Below are 25,088 nucleotides of genomic sequence, written 5' to 3'. Positions count from 1 at the left end.
GATGGCCCAAGTCGTTGGGTCCCTGCACCCATGTGGGAGACCTTGGCTCCTGGCTTCAGATCAGCTCAGCTCTGTCGTTGCAGTCATTTGGGGAATGAACCAGCGGAATGGAAGATCTGTCTCTCTCTGGCTCTACTTTTCTCTGTAACTCTGTCTTTCAAATAAATAAAATAATTCTTTAAAAAAGAAAGAAGAAAAAGATTCGTACCATGGACCTAAATCTCTACATATGAAATACATGAAATTTGTAGACCTTAAATAAAATAACCAAATAAATCAAAGAATTTTACATGGAAACATATATAGGATTTTCTGGGACAAAAGAATATTCACACATTGAGTTTCATGAAACTCACCTTGTTCAGTGCAAAAGGATATTTTTATATTTTACAACAATTTCTAATTCTGGTGAGTAATTTCATAAAGCTTTCTTAAAATAGAATTTCTTCATTCTGCCTCATCACCATCAGTGAATTAGATGGAAAAGGTACCCTTTCATTGTAATTGATAGGTATTTGTGGGTTTTTATTACCACATCCTTTTAAATAGGAAGTGTAGCCTGAGGGTTCCCAAAACATGTGGCCAAAGGCAAAAAGGAAAGATTTTGTGATTTAGGATATTTACACTTAGAATACTAACTATGTATCTTTGGTAGAAATTTTCCTTTAAGTAGCAATAATATACCCAATTTGTAGCCACAATTTTGGAATATCTGTGTTCATAAAAAGAAGGAGGAGGCTGAAGAGATCCAGGTGAAGAAGGGGATGATGTCTTTCATTCATACAAAATTTCTCCATTTTGAGTCTTAAAACTGGCCAAGACAACAAATTCCTTTATTATCACGTACCCCTAGGTTATGAGGAAAGCAACTCAGCTTTCCCAACTAAAACAACTTTACTGCAAAGTTAATCTCTAATATTCTGAGTCTCAGCCCTACACGCACATTAGAATCACATAGGAAGAGTTAAAGTTATCCTGATGCACTGGAGCTAGCCCCAAGAGTCTTGATTTTTGTTAATTTTATTCGTGAGAAAGGGAGAAAGAGATCTGTTCATCCCCCAAAATGCCCACAGCAGCCATAACTAGGCCAAACTGATGTTAGGAACTGGGAACTCCATCTGGGTCTCCCAGGTAAGTGACAGGGATCCAAGTACTGCTGTCTTCCAGGGTGACCATTAGCAAGGAGCTGGAATCAGAGGCAGAGCCCAGACACTCCAACACAGGGTGAGGTATCCTAAACAGAATCTTAACCACTGTGCCAATGCTCACCTCTAGCCCCTAGATTCTGATATCATTGGTTGAGGGAGCAGCCTGAGCATCAGGTGAATTAAGAGCACCCCAGGTGATTTATCTGTGTAGTCAATGTTTTTAAAAAAATAATTATTAATTTATTTTAAAAGTCAGTTGCAGAGAGAAAGGGAGAGACAGAGATCTTCCATCCACTGCTTTGCTCCTCAGATGACCACAGAAGCCAGGGAATGGCCAGGCCAAAGTCAGAAGCCAGGAGCTTCATCTGGGTCTCGCACAGGGGTGGCAGGGGCCCAAACACTTGGGCCATCTTCTGCTGCTTTTGCCAGTTCATTAGCAGGGAGCTGGATCAGAAGTGGAGCAGCCGGGGCGCGGCCTGGCACATATATGGGATGCTGACATTGCAGACAGTGGCTTTACCACTAAGGCAGAATGCCAGCATCTGTGTAGTGTGAATCAAAGGACAGCAGACAGAGCCAGTCCAGACACCTGTTTGAACTGGTTGATTGAGCCCTAGCTTCACCTAGTGTCAAACCTTCACAGCCCCCACCCCCTAACTCCCCCAGTTACTCTGTGAAATGCAGACAATACTGGATCAGAGACTTAGGACTTGCTCTGCAGTAGAAGAACACACAAATTGCCAACAGCCTAGCCAGCAAGGGACAGCTGTGGCTGGCTCGCCTTTGACTATGTGAAGGGTCAGAAACCGCCTTCCAGCAAGGCAGAAACAGCTTAGGAATAAGGCTGCCATCTGGCTGCCTTTCTAGGCATCTCACTCTTTCTCCGGAAAGAAATGCAAATGACGAATCACCCCCTCCTACTTGATAGGCTTGGCTATTCCCCTGCAATAGAGGCCCAGACAGAGCCCAAAAGCAGAACAGAGCCAACTGTCAACGCAGGCCAAGTACCACGCACTCCAAAATTCTTCTCACCCACCTGTCTGCCTTCAAAGCTGTCTCTAAGGGTTTCCAGAAGGGAGGTAAGTGCCACTGAGATACAGCAGTTTTGCTACCAAGAAAGATCCAATAGGGGCTGGAGTTTTGACCTAGCTGGTAAAGTTGCTGCCTATGACATGTCCCGGCTGCTCCACTTCCAATCCAGTTCCCTGCTAATGGCCTGGGAAAGTAGTCGAGGATGGTCCAAGTACTTGGGCCCCTGCCACCCATGTGGGAGACCTAGAAGAAGCTCCTGGCTCCTTTAGCCTGGCCCAGAGCCAGCACTGCAGCCATCTGGGGAATGAATCAGCAGATGGAAGACCTCTCCCTCTTTCTCTCTCTCCCTCTCCCCCCTAACTCTTTCAAATACAAAATTAGATAAAAATCTAATAGCAGTTCTTGAGTTTGACGCATGTAAGAATCACAAAGAAAGCTTGTGAAAAATGCAGGTTGCTGGGCCCTCTTCCTAGAATTTCCAATTCAGTAGTTCCAGATTCTATCAAGTTCCTAGATGGCACTGGGAATTCTAACAATGTCCCCAGGTGATGCTACTGGTCCAGGAGTTGCACTTTGTGAACGCTGGACAATGAGTCAAGGAGGAGTTTGTTGTTAACTGTTAGTGATCTGTTAGACCCATCATCCCACTCAGTCTGCTGGGGAGGCAAGAGGAGGTGAAGAACCCATAGCCTGGGGTAGCCACCAGGGTTTAAAGATGTCATTGTGGAGTTGTTCCTCCATATCTAAGGAGCAGCATGAGGGTAAAGAATGCCAGGTAGGAAGTGGTTTAGATGACAATTGGCAAATGCCTCTTCCGTGTTTTAACTACAGTCCTCTGGGGACTTCTGGGAAACATTGCATGGTCTCTCAACTAAATACTAACTCGTTCCAATCCACTAGTTTATCAGAGAGTAGAGCAGCTTCACAAACCATGATGATGAGCTGCGATGGATTTCAAACGGAGGATTTCACAGACTGGGACCAAAGATACACGGTTTGCGTTCCAATAGCACCATCTAGTGGACTGTTTGAAATTGTTGTTTTCCAGCAAACAGCCTAAAATGGAGGTGTTCTGTACTTCAGTAACAGGAAAAAGAGAGCCACATCGTTTGCTCATTGAGGCACAATGGGGAAGGAAAACTAAACAAAGACAGCTGTGGCTATGTGAAAGACATTTTTTCAATCAGATGTAATATGCTCTATGGAAACAGCAAAGCCATTAGCTGAGGAACTTATGTGCACAAAAGAATGTGCACATAGTTTTTCAAGAGTAGTGTGATACAATGGGTAGTAAAGGCAAGAAAAACATTAAATCAAGATAAATTATGTTTACATGTTACATTTATATTCTAAAGCCTCAAAGCTGCTCATAAACAACTGATTAATAACTTACATACAAATACAGGAACACAGCTCATTTTCTGCATGAATGTAAGAGGATTCAGGTAATCACATAGCTTCTAAAGAGTAGGCCAGTGCCAGGGCTCACTTAGTTAATCCTCCACCTGTGGTGCCGGCACCCGGGGTTCTAGTCCCAGTTGGAGCACCGGGTTCTGTCCCGGTTACTCCTCTTCCAGTCCAGCTCTCTGCTGTGGCCCAGGAAGGCAGTGGAGAATGGCCCAAGTGTTTGGGCCCTGCACCCGCATGGGAGACCAGGAGGAAGCACCTGGATCCTGGCTTCAGATCGGCACAGCACACCAGCCGTAGTGGCCATTTGGGGGGTGAACCACCAGAAGGAAGACCTTTCTCTGTCTTTCTCACTGTCTAACTCTGCCTGTCAAAAAAAAAAAAAAATAGTGGGGTCAACTGAATTTTAATTCTCTACAGTCCAGGAAGACAGAGAGTGAGGAGGGAAAGAGCTGTTCAATTGCTGGTCTGAGAAGGGATCAGCAAGGGAAAATTAAAAAAATCAAGATGTTAAAAATTGCTTCACTGGCCCACAAGATGTGTGCAAGAAACGGTTCCATGAGCACTGATAGTTTAAGGGTAAATGTTTTTGTAGGATAGTTTAAACTCAAGGAAATATTAACAAAAAGCAATTTTATTTTTCCAATGATGTGGTTGGTTGACTTCTGCCTCTGAATGATCTCTCAGGCAGATCCCATAGATCATTCTCATGGTTCACACAAACCATCTAAGTTTATCTACCCCAGGCTTGTGAAACACATGACCCAGGGGGCCCAGCCTGCCCCTTCACAGACTCCAGCATCAGGAAGCCCGCCTCATTGCACAATATCTCTCTCCCTACTCTTATCAAGACCTAGTTTCTTGAGTTGAGTTGAGCTGGGATTAGGGCAGGAGGAATAAACAAGTTCTCTCAACCCTATTTCTCTTTGTTGTGGAATTCTCTATTGATTGATGCTGCTTATCTCTGTAACACCAATCAGTGACTAAATGATGATTATGTCAAGGGATGGCAGGCAAGAGAAGGGGGGTCCTGTGTAAATTCTTAGGGCCCTGAAACGTCCCTCTGGCATGAAGACCAACTCTGACAGTGTCTTCTACCCCTCCTCAACCTCCTCCACCAGTGTCTCTCCAGTGGGACCCTCACAGCCAGCACACAGGATTCCTGGGTGCAAGTACTGCTGAGAAGACCCAAGTCCCACTAACCTTCCCACATCACTAAGCCTACGGGGCACCTTACATACCCTTGTCATGCCACGTGTGGGGAAGTTTCTGTTCCACACTTGCTTGCCTTCTCCCTGACTCAGACAAGAGCTGACTAACGCAATTCCAGCAGGGAAGTGAGATCCTGACTCCTTCCTTTAGCTCCTTCTCCAGTCTCACAGGTGCGGGACATTAGCAGTTTCACTCCCTGAACAAAGCACACAGAGCATTTGGGGCTCCTTTCTCTTCTCAAGCATCCCTCCAGAGTCTGTCCTCCACTAGCCCAAATCTACTTAATTGTATTATTCAGGGTCCAAGTGAAAAAGAGAAGCCTCAGGTTGATGACAAGAGGAAGCCACTGCCACCTTAACCTGGAGAAACTCACAGATCCAGGATCCATGACTGGACCACAGGCAGCCCTTGTTACGAGGCATGGGAACTGCAGCTGCAGAAAAGACGGAGTTACCATCATCTAAGGCATAGTGTCTCATTAGAAATACCCTTCCTTGGGTGCTCTCCAGGCTTCTCAGAATGTCTCCTCTTGGCCCAAAGCAGCAGGCAGCCGATTGAGTTAGAGAACCTAGCACACTTACCCCGTGCACCTGGCAGAGCCAATGCTTGAGGAAGAGGTGGAGAGTGAGCAGGCCTTGGGCAGCTCTCCAGTCTTGGACAGAAGAGCTGGCCTGGCCGATTCATTCTTTCTTGACTAGATCACCAGGTTAAACCTTGACAGGGAATGATAGAACCCTACCATCACTTGGCACCTGTGTCTGTGGTCTGTCTTTGAGATATAGGCAGCATTTTCAAGTCAAGAGGAAAAGTCTCTCTCAACATCCTGTCACATGAGATTAAATGCAGGGTTTCCCATACTGTTGCCCAACTGTGGTATAACAACTGCCTTGATGCTCCTCTGCCTGGTACCAGACCAAGTCTCAGATATTCTTATAAATATTGCTGATAAAATTTTACCTAGCCTGTTATTTTCTGCTTCAGGTGAGACTTCAATATGTTCAGGATTTTCAAATTACATTTAAGAAACGACATGTAATTCTAGAGAGAACTCCTGCATATATTATATTTCAGTACCTTCAACTAACGTTTTATTAAATTCTGTTTCTCCCTATATCAAGAAACCCTGTACTAATAAATCTTCATTGAATTTTATATGTGCTCAGGACCATGCTTTGAAGGAGAGATAAGATCGTAGGTAGATAAGATCCCAAGAGGCTGACTCTGAGATGAGAATTCATGAGCAAGTAATTTGCAGCTGTCACCACTTACCTGTGGCTACCTAATACCAGATAGGGCTGGAGACTATGTATGCTGTTTTTTCCTATACACATATAGCAATAAAATTTAATTTTCAAATTAAAAATAGTAAAAGATTAACAACAATAACCAATAAAATAGATCAACTGTAATAATAAGCTATAATGTGATACGTGTCTGTCCCTTCTTCCTCCTACCTCTCTTTCTCTGTGGCTACACTGTTATTTGCAGACCACAGCAGACTAGACAACTTAAGCCAGGTAAACTGAATTGAGCATAAAAAACTGTTGTATAAAATTACTCTCAGGAGAGATTAATAAGAAAGTGGGAAATGCCAAACAGAAAGCAAGGGTGTATTCTAGACTAAGCCCCACAGGCGGTCTGCAGGGACCATCAATTTCCTGCAATAAATCTGTCAACACCAGAAGCAAAGGAGCAGGGCTTTCATGCTCCCACACACACACTGTCATTAGACAAGGAGTCTGAGATGAGCCAAAGAGTATTCACAGGTGCTGGCCTTGGACTCAAAACCATGCCAAGGCTGCAGGAGGTGAACAGACAGGTAAAAAGGGGTTGTGATGTGGTGATGTAATAAGAAATACATATTTGGGGTTATTTGGGGCTGGCGTTGTGGCACAGCAAGTTAAGGTACCACCTGTGATGTCAGCATCCCGCATGGTTGCTGGTTCAAGTCCCAACTGCTCCACTTCCAATCCAGCTCCTTGCTAATGCACCAGGGAAGGCAACAGATTAACCTAAGTACTTGGTCCCCTGAACCCATAACAGAGACCCAGATAAAGTTCCCGGTCGTGGCTTTGTCCTGGCCCAGCCCTGGCCACTGTGGCTGCTTGAGGAGTGAACCAGAGGATGGAAGATCTCTCTATGAAAGCTCTCTCTCCCTTTCTCCCTCTATTTCTCCTTCTCTCTGTAACTTTGGATTTCAAATAAATAAATATGTCTTTTAAAAAAAGACCAACTTGCTTAATTCCTTCCTTCTTCCTTTCAACTAAATAATTTCCTAATCCTTGCTCCCTAAATTAAAAACTACAGAAAAAGAAATGCACATTTGGTTTTCATCCTCAGTTCCTGACAGTTTCTAAAATCCTTGGAATTTCCGGAGTGATAGAAGTGAGAACATCTTTTATTATTCATCATAAACCCCTTTCAAGCATGTCTGAGTTTATGCTAATGAGATGACTCTGAATGGGATCTGGTTGTCACAGGAACATACCATGAAAATAGATACGGGGCTGGCGCCGTAGCTCATTAAGCTAATCCTCCGCCTGTGGCGCCGGCACCCCGATTCTAGTCCCGGTTGGGGTGCCGGATTCTGTCCCAGTTGCTCCTCTTCCAGGCCAGCTCTCTGCTGTGGCCCAGGAGGGCAGAGGAGGATGGCCCAGGTCCTTGGGCCCTGCACCCGCATGGGAGACCAGGAGGAAGCACCTGGCTCCTGGCTTCGGATCTGCACAGTGCGCCAGCTGTAGCAGCCTCTTGGAGGGTGATCCAATGGAAAAGGAAGACCTTTCTCTCTGTCTCTCACTGTCTAACTCTGCCTGTCAAAAAAATAGATAAGGGTAGTTCACTCTTGACCTCAGCAGAGGGAAGAAGGGCTAGAGACTGAGGGATGCCTACATAATGGCACCTCCATAAAAAGATTTGGCTCAGAGAGCTTGTAGATCATTGAACACATGGAAGTATAGGGGCAGCTGCATGCCCAGAGAGGGCATAGGAGCTCTGTCTATCACCTACCCCCGCCCCAGCTGGCCCTATGCATCTTTTCCATTTTGGTATTCATCTATGTCCTGGGTTCTGTGGACCATTCTAGAAAATTATTGATGGGGCTGGTGCTGTGGTATAGCAGGTTAAAGCCTTCACCTGCGATGCCGGCATCCCATATGGGCGCTGGTTTGAGTCTGGCTGCTCCGTTTCCCCATCCGGCTCCCTATTAAAGCACGTGGGAAAGCAGCATTGGATGCCCCAAGTGCTTGGGACCCTGCACCCATGTGGGAGACCCAGAAGAGGCTCCTGGTTCCTGGCTTCGGTCTGGTCCAGCCCCGGTCATTGTAGCCATTTGGAGAGTGAATCAGTGGATGGAAGCTTCTTCTCTCTCTCTAACTCTGCCTTTCAAGTAAATAAAAATAAATCTTAGAAAAAGAAAACTATTGAATGTGAAAATGAATGTGAAAAAATCATGGAAATTCCTGATTTCTAGCTGGTTGGACAGAAATACATGAGGCTTGGATTTGCTGTTGGCAACTAAAGGGGCTATTGCAGGACTGAGCCCTTCACCTGTGTGTCTGTGATAACCCTGGGTAGTTAATGTCAGAATGGAATTAAGTTGTAAGACACCCAGTGTGGGTGCAGAGATTTGGAAAAGAACTTGGGGGAAGGACATGTGACACCTTTAGCCTCAGAAGCACTGTGAGTAAAAACCAGATCGCAACAGCAGCTGGGAAAGGGAATCTGGGTGGAAATCAGTGTTGCTACTTCAATCAGCAGGAATCTTGTTTACTTTGCATGGGCATATTATCCTCTAGATAATAGCTGAGAAGAAACAGACACCAATACTAGGCCAAATACAGTCAAGTGCGAAGTAACGGCACAGCTGATAAGCACTCAAATATGCAAAAGCAGTGGTTCCCACACTGTGCTGCACATTGGAATCGCCTGCAGTATTCAACATATACTGAAGCCTGGCCCCCACCCCTAGGCTTTTCAACTTACTTGGCACAGGATGCAACATGGGCATTAGAATGGTTTAAAGCCTCCCTCGCCTTCAGGTGATTCTAATCTTCATGGAAGTTTGGAAGCCACTGATCCAAGGCAAGAGGGATCTATGTGAGTTACCTTCACCAGCAAGAGGCACTGGGAAGGGGGTAAGGCTTGACCTGGGTCTTGAGAGATGGCTAGAAGAGGATAACAAGAAATAAAAGGGGCTGACATTACTGGAAAGAAATGTGGCATAAATTTGAAGGCCAAAAATTAGCATGACGAATAAGAAAAATAAAGAAACCAATTTGAAAATGTCTCACTGAGACATGTGAAAGATAAGGGTTTATAGATATTGTGAATTCCTATTACAGTCAGCCAAGATGTCAAGCAAAACTCTTTAACTTGACCCAGTGGGCAACTGCCGTAGATTTTTTTTTTTTTTTTAAATAGAAAAGTAAAATGATAAAAGGGGTGTTTAAAGAAAAGTATGCTGGCAACAATATGAGAGATTCAAAACGGCAAGAGACTAGAATCAAGAAGTTCTGCCAAGAGGCCATTTCAGTAATCCTAGTATTTGATACGGTCTTTACTAGGGCAGTAGCTGTTACAGTTGAAAGGAAACTATAAATAAGAAGAGGTTTTCAAAGAAAAGAGAGGCCTTGGATCTTGGACATGGAATCTAAAACAAGGATGGAATTAAAGCTAAGCCCAAACTTAGTAGGTGAGAGAAAGGATTAACTGATGTGTATCTCCCCATATGTGAGAACATTAACTCCCTGACCTACCTTCTTTTGGGCTGGGTGACATGAGTCAAGATTTGCTCCATTTCAGATGTCTAAAAGGGCTAGGGCACCAAACCCTTTGCTTTAAAATGTTATTAATAGTAAAAGAAATTATAAAGCAACATTGTACGTAAAACAAAAGACCATAAGGAAAATTTTTAAGAGCTTTTTTCCTGCCCTCCTTCCATGCACACCCTACCTGGAGAAGAAGATAGGAAGTAAGAAAGAGGAAAGCTTAGACACCCTAATAAGGAATTCAGACACTGTCCGGCCCCACTCCTCTGTTTCTCTCACATGCCTAAACTTTGTCAATCAAAAAGAGCCAGGAAGATGTACAGCCCTCCATTGTCTGTCGATATCTAATGGTAGAGTGTGTGAGTGCATTCCTTTTTCTATCAAGCTTGTGATATCTCAGGCACACAGTTTCAACAACTCTGCAGAGGGCCCTTGAGCAACAGAAGTTATTTAAGAGAGTTGGTCGCTCAAAGAGGTATCAGATATGGTAATGATAATTATGGCAATAGGAGGTGGCATTGATCCTCACTACCCACACTGTAGTGGGACCAAAGACATCACAACAAACTAAAAATTGATGCAAGGATAGCAGCAGAATTAAATACCTCAGCCAGTGGTAGTATGGGATGGACCAAGACTGGAAAGGAACAATAGCTGAGATACGGAATCAACCTAGATACCCATCAACCAATGACTGGATAAGGAACACGTATATATATACTATGGAATATTATTCAGTCATAAAAAATGAAATCCTGTCTTTCAAAACAAAATGAATGCAACTGGAAACCATTATACTTAGGGAACTAAGCCAGTCCCCAAAACACAAATACTGATCTGTGGTAACTAATGGAATACAAAAAAAATGTATAATTATATGCACTACAATCTGCATAAAATTATTCCTGTGTATAAGCTGTTGAGAAGAAATGGCTTAAAGTCTAAATGAACTTATTATCTTGTAACCACACAGGAAATATTTAGATGTTACATTGTCATTGGTTCTATTCATTAAAAGAAATTATGAATAACTAATTGACAAAAAAAGAACCATATATGGGTGAAATGGTCACTTTTCCATTCAATTATAGTTTATAGCCATTGTCTATATTCCCACTAAACTAGGGTCTTTTTCGCTTTTTACTCATTAAATGAGAAGAGAGAGAGAGAGAGAATGGACAGGAGATCCATCTCCACCAGTACTGCACTTTTGCCATGAACAGATAATGGCCATTAAGTATGGGAAATATACTGCAGGTTGACAGAATCAGAATAGAACCAGACTAGAAGGTAAAGGCAAAAGTTATAGGTTGATTCAGTGTTATTAGTGTGAAGGTGATAATCTGTGCCAAGGTGATTGTGCAAACAAAAGCACACAGAGAAAATCGCTAAGCCTCTGTACTACTCCTGTGGGACACAAAAGTGAGCTTGGAACCTTAAGTATTGATGGAATTATTCAAACATAAAAAAGCATGACAGAAAGTGTATACTTTTTTCTGCACTTTCATCATTTTATTAATCTGAAAAACCCTGAGAACTGAATAGGTTTGCATTTTCTAATCTAGCTAATAGATTAAATGTAATATTATAGGTTGGTAGAATAGCAAACGGATTTCAGAAATGAAAGAGTGATGCTCAAGGGTTGAATGATGAAGTTAGGAAAAAATCTCCCAAAATAAGAGACAAAAAAAAAAAGATGGAAAATCAGAGACGTTGGGAGTTATAAAAGAATCTCAGGAGCTCCAATATCCGAATAAGAGAATGGAGGAAGAGAGAGAGAGAAAAGAGATCAGCGAGGAGTGAAAATTACCAAAGAAATGGTAACATTTCCCAGAGTAGTTTATTCAGTGAATAATATTCAGTGAATAATATTCACGTATTCATTGTATAGTAATCTCTGATTTTTTTTTGGACAGGCAAAGTGGACAGTGAGAGAGAGAGAGACAGAGAGAAAGGTCTTCCTTTTGCCGTTGGTTCATCCTCCAATGGCCGCCGTGGCTGGCGTGCTGCGGCCAGCGCACCGCGCTGATCCGAAGGCAGAAGCCAGGTGCTTCTCCTGGTCTCCCATGGGGTACAGGGCCCAAGTACTTGGGCCATCCTCCACTGCACTCCCTGGCCACAGCAGAGAGCTGGCCTGGAAGAGGGGCAACTGGGACAGAATCCAGTGCCCTGACTGGGACTAGAACCCGATGTGCCGGCGCCGCAGGTGGAGGATTAGCCTGTTGAGCCACGGTGCCGGCCTTCTGCTGATTTTTTTTTTTTTTTCACAGAATCAACCCATCCACAAGACACAGAAGGCATAATTTAAGTTCTAGAATTACCCCGTGATTTATCACTGACAGCCTGGGAGACGGGGACAAGGAAAGAGATTTGATAAAGGTATGAGAGCCCCGCTTTATCCACAACAGTTATCATAGAGGAAAGAGAAGCTGTTTTAGGGTGATGGACTACAAAAATCAAGCTTGGTGACTGTTGCTTAAGTCCTAATGGTAGTCAAAGAAAAACCTAGAAATCTGATTTCGTCTAACTATGGCAGGCAGAGAAAACACTGTGTGACAGAGCAAAATTTCTGTGGTAGGCAGCCTCTAAAATGGCCCCAGTGATCCCTGCCTTCTACTATAATCTTTGTGTCATCTCTTCCCCTTGACCACGGGCTGGACTTAGTGACTGGCTTCTAACAAACAGAACACCAGAAATGTGTGGCGCTAAGTCCTCGATTGGGTCACCAAGAGACTTTGGTTTCATCTGAGGCACCCACTCAATTGCACTTTGATTTGCTCTGAGGAAAGACAGCTATCATGTTTTTGAGTTTAAGAAACTGACTCCTGCCAACAATCAGGGGAGTGACCTTGGAAGCAGATCTTCCTCCAGCTGAGAGCTCATATAAGAGGGGCAGCTCTGGTCGACACCTGGATTACAGCCTCCTGAGAAACCATGGAATGGAGGACTTAGCTACACGACGCCTGCATTCCTAACCCATAGGCTGTGAGACAACAAACCAGAATTTGGGTTACAGATTTAGAGGAAAAACCACAGATGCTGAGAATGAGAGGAATGTATGTGAAAGTTGAAAAATCATGAATGTCAAGTTGATAGACAAAGCAATGCAACTTACAAAAAAGAGATTTGCTACTGTCTGCTCTCACTTATACAGGGATCCTAAATAAGTGAAACTCACAGTAACAGAGGAAATGAGGGTCAGGAGGAGATTGTGGAGATGCTGGTCAAACCAAAACTTGTTACATAGGAGGAATGAGTTCAAGAGGTCCGCCGTACAACGTGGTGACTAGTTAATAACAATGTGTAATATCCTTACTTACGGAAAGAGTACACATTTAAGTATTCTCACCACAAAAGAAGAGATAAACATGTAAGATAACATACAAGCCAAAGAGCTTGACCTAGCCTTTCCACAGTGTATATGCATTGCTAAATATCATGTTGTACACCATAAATATATATGATGTATATCGGATATATAGAAGAAAAATTTTTGTTAGAAAAGAAGGAAAGAAAGGGAGTGAGAGAGAAGAGAATGAGAGAGAGAGACAGGTAGGCATTTGGCCTAATGGTTAAGATGCTGCTTGGGATGCCTACAACCCATTTATAATGCCTGGGTTCAACTCCTGCCTTTTCTCCCAATTCTAGCTTCTTGTTAATGCAGACCCTGGGAGGCACCCATGGTGGCTCAAGTACTTGGGCCTCCGCCACCAACAAGGGAGACCTGAATAGGGTGACCAGCTCCTGGCTCTGGCTTAGGCCAGCCTAATGCATTCTGTATATTCAGGAAGTGAACCAGTTGATGCAAGCTATGTGTATGTATGTGTGTGGGGGGAGGGGGGTGTAATAAATTTGATTTAGGAAGGAGGAAGGGAAGGAAAGAATAAGGCAGGCAGGGATGGAGAAGGAAAGAAGGAATAAAAGGAGGAAAAATAATTATGTATCAGTAATGAGAATATACAAAACCACAATAAAGAGAAATTTCCTGTATTATAAAAAAGATCTAAGATTTTAGACAAAAGGGCTCAGTATGTTGCATGCAATATTGATGACTAAGAGATCTGTATTTATAAATCATTTAACATTATTTCAGAAGGAAGGAAAACCTATACACATTCAGGAGTAACATATGAAATTGATGTTCTTCAAAAATAAAATGTTTGCCAGCATTGTGACTTAGCAGGTTAAGCTGACACCTGTGATGCTGGCATCCCAATCAGGTGCCAGTTCAATGCCGGCTCCTCCAGTTCAGATCCAGCTCCCTGCTAATGGCCTGGGAAAAGCAGAAGATGACCCAAGTGCTTGGGTGCCTGCACTCACACAGGCAACCCAGATGAAGCTCCTGGCTTCAGCCTGGCCACTGCAGCCATCTGGAGTGCGACCTAGTGGTTGGAAGACCTCTCTCTCTCTCTGTCTCTCCCCCTCTCTGTGTAACTGACTTTCAAATAAATAACTAGATCTTAAAGTAAACAAAATGTATTCTTGTCCAACTCATGAGCCTCTAGAAGAATGAACCAACAGCCACAGTGTTTTGAAGAAAAGTGGTTATATTCCAAAGATGCTATCTGAAAAAGCCCCTGAAAGACATCCTCAGACTTAAAAGGGCTATAAATAATCATTAACCCTCTAACTCTTCTCTTTAATTTTCAAAGATACAGTGTCTAATTGAATGAGAAATAAACATACTTATTTTTAAAAATGGGATACAAAAGGACTATAGGGGAAACCCAGAAAGCAGCTAAATATTTGGAATGAAATCATTTAAAAATGACATTAATCTGACATTAAAAGTAAATTTGTATACATTTTTCCTCAAAAACATTTAAAAGTGATTTAATTGTATTGAATTTGATGAAGACACTACATTCTGGAAAGTTTTTTGAGACATGAGGGAGCCTAGCAAGAAAGTTCACGAGTTCACTTTTACTATATAACAAACCACCCCCAAAGGCTACTGGAGTAAAATAGCAAGCACTGTGTTAGCTCAGGGTTCTGTGGGTAAGAAATGTCAATTGTGCCCAGCTGGCCACTTGTTCTATTCTCAGCTGGACTCAACGATGCACCTGAGAAGTGCTGCCAGTGCAGGCTGGGGAGCTAACTAGTTTGGGGTGGCCTCTGCTGGGACACACGCTCCATGTGCCTCCCGTGTTCCAACACAATAGCCTAGACTTTTTCACAAGGCAGTGAGAGAGGTTCCTAAGAGAGCAATAAGCCTGCAAGGCCTCTTGAGTTAGGTCCCTAGCATATGGTTTTACTTTCATTCCACTTTGCTGGTCGAAGCAAATCACAAAGCCAGCCCAGACTTGAGGGAAAAACTAATTCTAACCCTTGATGGGAAATCCTGCAAAATTACATTGCAGGGGGCATGAAGAAGGGAGGGGAATAACTGAGACCTGTATTGCAAACAAAATAGCACAGACTGACATCTGGCCATAATTAGTCACATCCTCTCTCAAGCAAGATGTATTTCCCTCCTCTTGATACAACTGGAAGCCTAATCTAATCACAGCATTATTCTCATCATTCTGAATCTTATGGTTTACATTTGATCTGGGTGCAACTCCTTTTGAGATGGAGACCTTTGACCCAAAGGATGAGTAATCGGTTTCCCATATAACAAACCTCACAATAGTGAGACAGAGCAAGATGCCCATGGCAGTCCCATGCAGAAAATAAAGAAGGCACCTAACCTTCATGACCCACAGATACTCAAACCCAGCCACGCCAGAGAGCCACGCCCTGCTCAGAGGTAGGAAGTGGTCCTCACTAAGGCTCAGCCATGATCCCTGGATGTGGCTTCTCTATAAATCGTTCTCCGTGACCCGGGGCTCCAACCCCTTGCTATCTTTTCTTTCTTAATTCTGAGTGTAAACCTGCTCAGTGACAGGGGGCCAGTCGTCCCTCTGCCACCACAGCTGACAGCTAGCAAAACCCTAAACACAGAACTGCCCTACTCAGGGTACGAAAAATCTCAACTGAGCCACAGAAACTCACCCTGCAATGGCTGCCCTCTGATTCGGAATTGAAAGGACATTTGTTGTTTTAATCCACTTAATTCTGAGGCAGCTTATGACCTATGAAGACCTAACAGGTGAAGTCTTTTTTTAACACCTAATGACTACAGTAAAGTGAGAAAATAAAATACAACCACTGTCTTCTTAAAGAGATTAAAACATTTTAAAAAGAAAATAGAGCCAACAGAAACATAAAAATAAGAAAAGGGAGATCAAACATGCTGGTTATTTCAGGAGAAAAATGGGTTAAATCCCTCAGGTAAAAGTCATTAAAACAAATTCCATTCAATTCCAAACAAATTCCATTCAATTCCAAACAAATGTCAGCTGTATGTGGCTAACAACATTTCTAAAATGGCAAGATAGAGTAAAAATAAAAGAAAAGAGAGCCAGTTATTTTATTAACATAAGACTCAAAGCTTCACAGGTGTTAATGTTCTATTTATTTTTATAAAGGATAAGTTCTTAACAGTTGTGAATCATTATTACTGAGGATCATGATAGGCAACTATTTTTATAAGTTCAAGGAAAAATGACAGAATTTACAGATATTTATAAATTATTAAAGTCACATCTTAATAATTTATGGAAAATTCTGTGCCCTATAGGAAGAGAATAAATAGGCATTATTTCCAAGCAGCCTCAAAAATCTCTAAAGTTTGTCATGGTAGAAAACTTCAAGAAAAATCCCAGAAATGAAAAAAATTGACCTATTTTCTCACCATGGCACAAAGGCCAATAATCAGGAGTCCATGTGTGAACTCCAGAAAGTCCACAGGCCTCTTCAGACAACATCTCGTGTTGCTAACTGGCTATCCTACGGTTGAGTGCAGTTTTCACCAATCTTCAAAACAATCCCAATTTCTCATAAAAGTGTAATTGCGAACTAAGAAATACAATTTTAAATGAAGTTAAAGCTTCAATCACAAAATGTTTAAAGGAAAAATGTTTTACACATCAGTATTAATTTTAATATGATACAGACATTGTACAAACCACTACTTGCATTTAATAAACAGATGTAACTAACTGGAACTGCTTTGGATCTGGCAGTGGACATAAACTACCATATTTCTTAAGCAATAATCCATAAAAAGGTGCTAGTCATTATAGTGAAATCTACATACACAGTGTAATACATAGTTGTCATAATATTCTATATGTATGATTTTTCTCAGAGCTATTTTCCTTGCTTATTAAAAATGTCTGAAAGAAAATTTAATAACAATGAAATGTGAAATTCTAGGAGTATACTCACCTTGATGCAGACATTGAAACCGTCATGAAAATCTGGCATGTTTCCAACTCTATTTTCTGGTCCCTTTGTAGACAGACACCTCCTTTGAAGCAAGAGAATTCCATCCACTTCTACAATGGATATTATCTCCACTTCCCCAAAGCTCCCTTTACAACCTTTCCCTCAAAGTCTCCAAAAAGTCCCGGGATGTCTCATTGGCTCTAATGGCATCACCTGAGACTTCCTGAACCAATCACTAGGGCAGGAAAATGTGGGGCTCTGACTGGTCACAGCTGGTTCACATATCACTACCAACCCACACCCAGTCACATTTACCAAGAGTGAACTGAGTGAATTCCAAAGTTTTAAACTAGGAGTATTGGCTAAGTATGGATGTTGACTGGTACACCCGCATCTCATATCAGAGTGCCTGGCTTCCAGTCCCAGCTCTGTTCCAGATTCCAGCTACCTGTTAATGTGTTCCCTTGGAGGCAACAGATGATGGCTCTAGTAATTGAATCCCTGCCACCCATATGGGAAGCCCAGACGGCGTTCTCAGCTCCCAGCTTTGGCCTGGCCCAGCCCTGGCTCTCGCAGGTATTTGAGGAGTGAACCAGCAGAAGGCAAATACTTCTCTCTCTCCCTTTCAAATAAATAAATAAAAATTTTAAAATGGGAGTAGTATCTCAACAAGCTGAATGGATGAAAAAAAAGAGTAAATCTTATTTGTGGTTTCATATATATATACTCTGTTAAATGGGTTATGTATGTATTAAAGTGTTTACTGTTCATTCTTTTCATTCTGCAATTCCTTAATGAAATAAGGCTTTTAAAATTCACAGAACTTAAATATTGTTCATATGCCCTTCCTTTTTCTAAAATCTCTCTATTTTCAAAATTAATAGAAATTCTACACTTACTAGATTCTGATAGTTCCAAGTGAATAAAACCATCCCTGTTTGCAAAAACCTAAGTTAATATATTGAAACCAAATTTCAAACAAATGTCAAAATTTTAGCTGTTTAAATTGTGAACAGTTTTGACCTTTATTGTTAAGGACTCACACACTGCAGTAAAGTCAAATGAGTTATTTGTTGTTCATGCTCCTTGAAGGCATTGGGATCTAGAAATAATTGAAATTTTTATTTGCAAAGATACTCTTTTATTTAAAACTGAAGTTGCAATGTATGGAAATCTAGTAGAGATAAGTAATAGGATATAAAGGATTCTAAAAAGGAGTTCAATAAAGTGAAAATGTCGTGAAAGAAAAGGCACAATGTGAAAGTGAGAAAAGAAACGCAGCACACTGGGAGAAGACAAGGGATGAGGAAGTGTTCAGAGAATGTCTGAGAGTTTAACCTTCCTGACCTCAACATAGCAGAGAAGGGAAAAATTTTTTTTTTTTTTTTTTTTTTTGCTTAACATTTCTTGGGCTTCAGAATGTATTGTACATTGAAGGAACACAAGATAAATTATTTAGACTGTTTCAACGGAGATTGGCAAAATCCCAACCTGTCATAAACAGGGTTTTTAAAGCTTGATACTGCATAAATAATTTATAGTTTCTAAACCAGAAAAGTTCTAAATTTGAAACCTTGCATTAAATAGAAGTCTCTGTCAACCACAGGGCCCTCATCTCCCTTCAGGAGCTGACTGAGACACTTTACAAAAAGGTCACCACCATGAATAAAGGCACACTATTTCATCCCTCATTTCCTGTGTTCACAAATAAAGAGATATTTAAGAGGTACAGTTTAACATTTTTAGTTATGCGAGAGCAACAAAAAGTGCTATAAATATGCTCTTACGGGACTACTTTAAAAAGTTAAAGGAAAATGCATACTATGATAAACTATGGACGGATTTCAAAATTTCTGCTCCAAAAGAAGCTCCCCTTCTAATTACATTTTCCACAAACTTTTCGAGCTGTCCTTGTATTTATTAGGTCAGCTACATGCTAAATTATTCTTTCCCTTTTTTTCTGGGAGGATCAGGTTAATTCCATATTTATTCAAATTCCATATCATTACAAACATCCATAATACAGTGGAACTTCATTGTGAAGCAAAAATTACAAACCCCTTGGGAAGAAATCTGAGTGCAGAATATTTCTAGATTTTTATAAGAACTTTACTTTTTGCGGCCAGTGTTTTAGCATAGGAGGGAAAGCCACCTATATGGGCACCCGTTCTTGTCCTGGCTGTGCCACTTCCAATCCAGCTCCCTACTAATTGCCTGGGAAGATGACGGCCCATGTGTTTGGGCCCCTGGCACCAATGTGGCAAATCTGAATGAAGCTCCTGGCTCCTGGCTTCAATGTGGCCCACCTGTGGCCTTTATGGCCATCTGAGGTATGAACCAGTGGTTAGAAGAACTCTTTCTTTCTTTCTCTCTCTCTCTCTCTCTCTCTCTGTGTGTGTGTGTGTGTGTCTCCCTCTCTCTGTAACTCTTTCAAATAAATTAATTTTTAAAAAATTTTATCTTTTACATTTTCTTGCCCATAATGAATTTGACATGATTTTCTCACAACTTGCCTTTATCAAGCATATCCAAAACTTTCAACTAATTTTATGTAGAAATATCTCATTCTTTCCACCTTCGTGTTTGATGGGTTCATATAAACAATTCATTTACATTATATGATGTAAATAGCTGACCAAAGGGTTTGAGAATAAGCATAATTAACTTTTGGTAAGCAAACAACACATCAGGTTGCCTGGTGAGAGCTGACCTGCACTGTCATAGCCATCGCCACTCATGAGTATCAGTCCAAATGTTTTTGCAAACTCACTAGGAGAGCATTTGTTAATCTGGTGAGTCTCTTAAGTAGAGGTCAGATAACAATACTTGCACAGATAATCAGGGAAACAGCTACTGTCTGTGCAGTGTTTGTGGTGGACCTCAGAACTATGCCAAGTGCCTTCCTGACCATCTGTCTGATTTGAATACACCAGCAAACACTGTTCCTAGTGATACAGTCTGCAACACACAAGCAGATTAACTAATTTTTTTTGAGGAGTGATCAAGGCAGACTTTCTAGAGTTTCTTTATATGTGAACCCATAATTTGGACCCAAATGGCCTAGATAACCTTTTACTATGTTCCCATATGAGCCTGCTCCTCCAGCAAGAATGTCAAGCCACTATGGTCATAACATAGCTGTGCACAGCAAAGGGCTGTGATGACTTGGAACTGACACTGCTTGGGCTTATCTTCATTCTTGGCACTTGCTACCAACGTGGTTATGGCTAAGCTGTTTGCACAACCTTTTTAAGTAGTTTCCTAATCTGCAAAAAAAAAGTAGCTAATACAATAGTGAAGATAATATAACAATACCTCATAAGTGAGATATTGCCTATAAAGTACCAGTCCAATGTCTGGCACATTGTAAGTGGTCAGTACATGTCACCCACTATTACCAGTTTAGGGTAACATCAGTTACAAAGAGGTTTGAGAAGTGAGGGACACTTGGTTGTTATTTTCTGACCCTTAAAAAAGGATGTTTGGAGTAACTACGTAGTGTTTCTTTTATATAATATGAGAGGGTGCTTCAAAACGTGCATGGGAATAGGAATTAAAAGAAAATTTTATTTGGCTGCAAACAAATTTTGAAACCTATGCATAGTTTCTTCATCATATGCATTTACAGTGTGCTTTGGGAAGATCCCTTATATGTGTGGGTGCCAAAATATTTTTCAACAAAATTATCTTCTAATTCCACTTTCCACAAGCTTAAAAAGAATATTTTCTTGTAATTTATTGTCATTTATTTGAGAGAAGGGAGGAGGGGAGAGAGATCGATCTACCCTATCTATCATCAATTTGTTTACTCTCCAAATGGGCCAAGCTGAAGCTTGGAGCCTGAAATTTATTCGGGGTCTCCCACATGAATGTAGGAACCAGGCACTTGAGCCATCCAGTACCTGTTGCCTTCCAGGGTGGATGTTAACAGAAAACCAAAGGTGGAAGTGGAGCTGGAACTCATACTCATATGGGATAGGTACTACACCAAATACCCACCCCTCCAGATACTTTTTGAAACACCATCATAGAATATATATTTTTTATGAATTTCCAAATCTTAAGACTATTTCAAAGGTCTTTCAGGTTAAAAAAAAAAAGTAACCAAAAATAATCCACATTTAGGATTTAGGAATCTGGTACCTTGAGGCACCAAAATTTTGCCTAATGTTAAGTAAACAATTTTAAAGAATAATAATCAACATTTGTAACACATTTCTATGTGCTTAACATTGTGTTAAGGGCTTTATATGGACTATCTCGTACAATCCCCAAAAACATAAGCATCTTTTTTTTTATGTGAAGGAAATTATGCTCAGAGCAGTTAGTAACTTGCCCAAAGTCACATGGCTGATGAGCGGAATCAGGATTTGAACTCAGCCTGATACTATAGCCAAGGTTTTACAACTGTACATGGTGTTTACAGGATTCTTCATTACTGAATATCAAAAATCCCAACAATTTAAAACATTGAGATCAGAGACCTCTCAGACCAAGGTTGAAGGTTGCAACTCCTTATCATAGGAATATGGGTGACTTCTATGACTTTTACTGAAAGGAGAAACAATCTTTGTTCCACAGAAGGAATTGAAATTTGAGATGCCAAAAAATCTCTGTGAAAGCTTTACTCTCTGAGAGAAACCCGTTATGACAGTACCTGATTCTCATGACTTGAGAAAATGTTAATAAGCATCTAAATTCTCTAGTTAGTGTTCTAGCTAACATCCTGTGCTGTAGGACCCATAGTCAGGGCAATGAGGATAGGAGTAGAAAATGAATCCTGATTACCTAAAAGTTAAGGTTTTTTTAAGATTTTTTTTAGTTATTTATTTGGAAGAGTTACAGAGAGAGGTAGAGCAAGAGAGAGAGAGTTCTTCCATCTGCTGGTTCACTCCCCAAATGATCGCAACAGCCAGAGATGAGCTGATCCGAAGCCAGGAGCCAGGAGCTTCTTCCAGGTCTACCACATGGGTGCAGGGGCCCAAAAACTTGGGCCATCTTCTACTGCTTTCCCAGGCCATAGCAGAGAGCTGGATTGAAAGTGGAGCAGCCGGGACTCGAACCGGCACCCATATGGGATGCTGGCGCTGCAGACTGGGGCTTTAACCCACTGCGCCACAGCACCGGCCCCAACAATTAAATTTTTAATTATAATTACTATTATGGCTTTATAACTACTTTTATTTTCCCATTATCAGTTTTTTTCTTCTTTGTGCTATCTCTTCCCCATCCTCAATCCCTGACATTCCCTATCACTTAGATAAATCTATAAAAATATACTCAGTCCCACCCTACGTATATTTTCCTAATCATACTAGTTCACTGCGATTATTCCTGGATGTGAATTCTTACAGACATTGTTGTCTCCATTGCATTTCATGTTGTCAATCATTTTTCATGCACTTTTGGCTTATCTCTACCTGTACAGAGATTATAAATAGCTCAAAAGTGGCACTATGTCTTATATGTGTCATCACCCTCAGTATCTTTCTTGTGAGAGACATTCAACCAAAATATATTGATTTTCTACTTAAAGGAAACATAACCACAGCACAGTCATACTTAGAAATCAATTGGCCTTACGATCATTCTTCCTCCTGCAGCCTGAATACTAAGGAGGAATAAAAGTCAGCTGTACCAGTTGTAGCGGAACAGATGAGGAAAAGGGAGATTTCTTACTCAATGGAAGGATTTAGGATTTCACACTGAAGCCTGCAAAAATGAATTTGATTCCCTCCATTCTTAACACTAACCAATCCTAAAATGAATAGACCAAAGAAATAGGTTTGACTAATACCCAGTGTATTATTGCTATAGACTTGTTAGTAGAGTGTGGATTAGGAAGTACATGGCCTATATATAAGGTAGCAATGACAACACTCATACTACTGAAGAAATCAAGGATCAGATAGTTTATATATTTTTCTTTAAAAAAAAACAGAGCTGGTTACTATCATAGCTTAAATGAGAATGAGAACATGAGTCTCATTTCTTGCACTAACTCTTATTAAACAAATGACATATGATCATCAAAGAGTTTTTGTTTTCACCTCCTAAGACCTGATTCATTATGGCTTTCTGTAAGATTCTAGAACACCAGTAGAACCCATGTAGTATTACTTAAAATAGAATCATCAAATTAATAAGGTATGCTAAATGTACCCTTTTCTCTCATCTAAGACTTTGGTATTTTAATCAAAGATACAACTTAAGAATTACTTTGAAAGTAATGGACACACCTAACCCATGTCATAGGTCCTGGGTTCAAAGCTTCCTGCTAATGTGTACACTGTGGGGGAGATGGGGCACAAGTAATGGCCCAAGAAGTTACATCCTTGGACCCATTGGATAGACCCAGGTAGAGTTCCAGGCTCCCAGTTTTAGTCTAGCCCGGTTCCAGCTGTTGTAGGCATTTGGGGAGTGAACAAAGAGATGGGAATGCTCTCTCTCTGTATCTCTTTCTCCCTCTGTCCTTAATTAAAAGAAATTAAGCTTTTTATTAAAAAATGCTCTTAAACAACAGTGAGAGATTTTTGAGAAGTATTCAGTGAGGATTCACAAGACCTGCCTTCAAGTTGTCTTTAATCCCTCTTTTTCCCCATGCCAATCTGCCATGCAATCCATCATCAGAGCCACGTCTACCTACATGTCAATCTTTACCCATTTCTCACCATCACCACTGCCGGATTCCACGCTACTATCCCTCCTTACCTCTATACTAATAGCATTTCTTAGTCATAAATATATCTTTATGGATTTCTGGCAGAGGGGGTGCAGGGTCTAGGTGATCTGGTTTCAGGAATTGGGACAGTGATGGAGAGGTGACCACGCTTCTGGTTTTGATCTGCGACGACCTGTTCTGCTTCAACAACGTTAATTTGGATCCACTTACAGAAACTTACAGGATTCTTTTTCACTTATAGTGCCTGGCCCACTGGCCAGAGTACTTCATTGTTGCAGAGGCACCTGGTAGAGAATTAATCAGTTATATTATGGGTAAAGCTGAAGGCTCAGTAGCTGTAAGAATGGCATGGGCATGTCACAGCTCTGTCACCCCAGAATTTCAGTGCCTGAGTTTGGCTGCTAATCTTATGGAGCTGTTATAGGAGATTTCAGAAAGAAAAGGTGAGGTGTTTTGTTGTTGTTATTTTTGTTTTGTTTTGTTTTTACTTATCTCTTTATTAAATCATCTAACCAAGTTGTAGTCAACATGTTTTAGCAGTTGGGCTACCATGTATACAGGAGGATCCTAGAATACCATTTGGCCAGCCACTGGGAAACAAAGTGAGGATGCCTATGATATGAGTGAAGCACTTTCCAATGATACTGAAAGAAATAAGTCATAGCATTATCTCATCCTGTGAGGCCTGAGGACACTGAATCCCCATCGGCGGTGGTTCTTAGGCAGATGCTCTAGATAATTTCAGACAAAAACATTTTCACCAGATGATCTTGAAAGCTCTATTAGAAGAAAAGTAATCATTGAGGTCTTAAAGCCATAAAGAAAATACGAGTTATACTTACTTTAAATATCTCTTTTTGAAAGATTTATTCATTTACTTGAAAGGCAAAGTTACGGAGAGGCAGAGTCAGAGAGAGAGAGGTCTTCCATACACTGATTCACACCCCAGATGGCTGCAATAGCCAGAGCTTGACCAATATGAAGCCAGGAGCCAGGAGCTCATCCAAGTGTCCCACGTGGGTACAAGGGCTCAAGGACTTGGTCTATCTTCTACTGCTTTCCTGGGCCACAGCAGAGAGCTGGATAGGAAGAGGAGCAACCAGGACTCCAACCAGCACCCATATGGGATGCTGGCACTGCAAGTGGTAGCTTTACCCACAATACCACAGTGCCAGCCCCATAATTTAAACATCTTTGCTTCCAGTTAGCAATATCATACCTATTAAAGATGTTCACTATTCTAAGATTCAATCAAAAAGGCAGCTAATTCAGAGGAAACATTCCACTCTCATTTTCATCATGTTCACTAGGTGCTAAAGAAAACACTAGCTCCAATCTCCCCCTCACTCAGTACCTGAGAACCACTGCTGCATAAATTTTTTTATTTTGTACTAAATTGTTAATCAAAGATTTAAAAGCATATATGAAGGGTCCAGCTTTGTGGTGTAGCAGGTTAAGCCATGGCCTGCAGTGCCAGCATCCCATATGGGTGCCAGTTCATGTCCCAGCTACTCCACTTCCAATCCAACTCCTTGCTAATGTGCCTGGGAAAGCAGCAAAGGATGGCCC

General features: G+C 41.4%; 1 pseudogene; it reads left to right on the top strand.

Annotated features, from left to right (window-relative positions):
- Positions 1-23,137: 23,137 nt before the first annotated feature.
- LOC133763154 (N-alpha-acetyltransferase 20-like) lies at positions 23,138-24,254 on the top strand (annotated as a pseudogene).
- Positions 24,255-25,088: the final 834 nt, after the last annotated feature.

This window comes from Lepus europaeus, chromosome 1 (genome assembly GCF_033115175.1).
Source record: "Lepus europaeus isolate LE1 chromosome 1, mLepTim1.pri, whole genome shotgun sequence".
In the NCBI taxonomy this organism is placed as follows: domain Eukaryota; kingdom Metazoa; phylum Chordata; class Mammalia; order Lagomorpha; family Leporidae; genus Lepus; species Lepus europaeus.
Note: the sequence above shows the minus strand (reverse complement) of the source record. Positions and strands in the feature narration are given on the sequence as shown.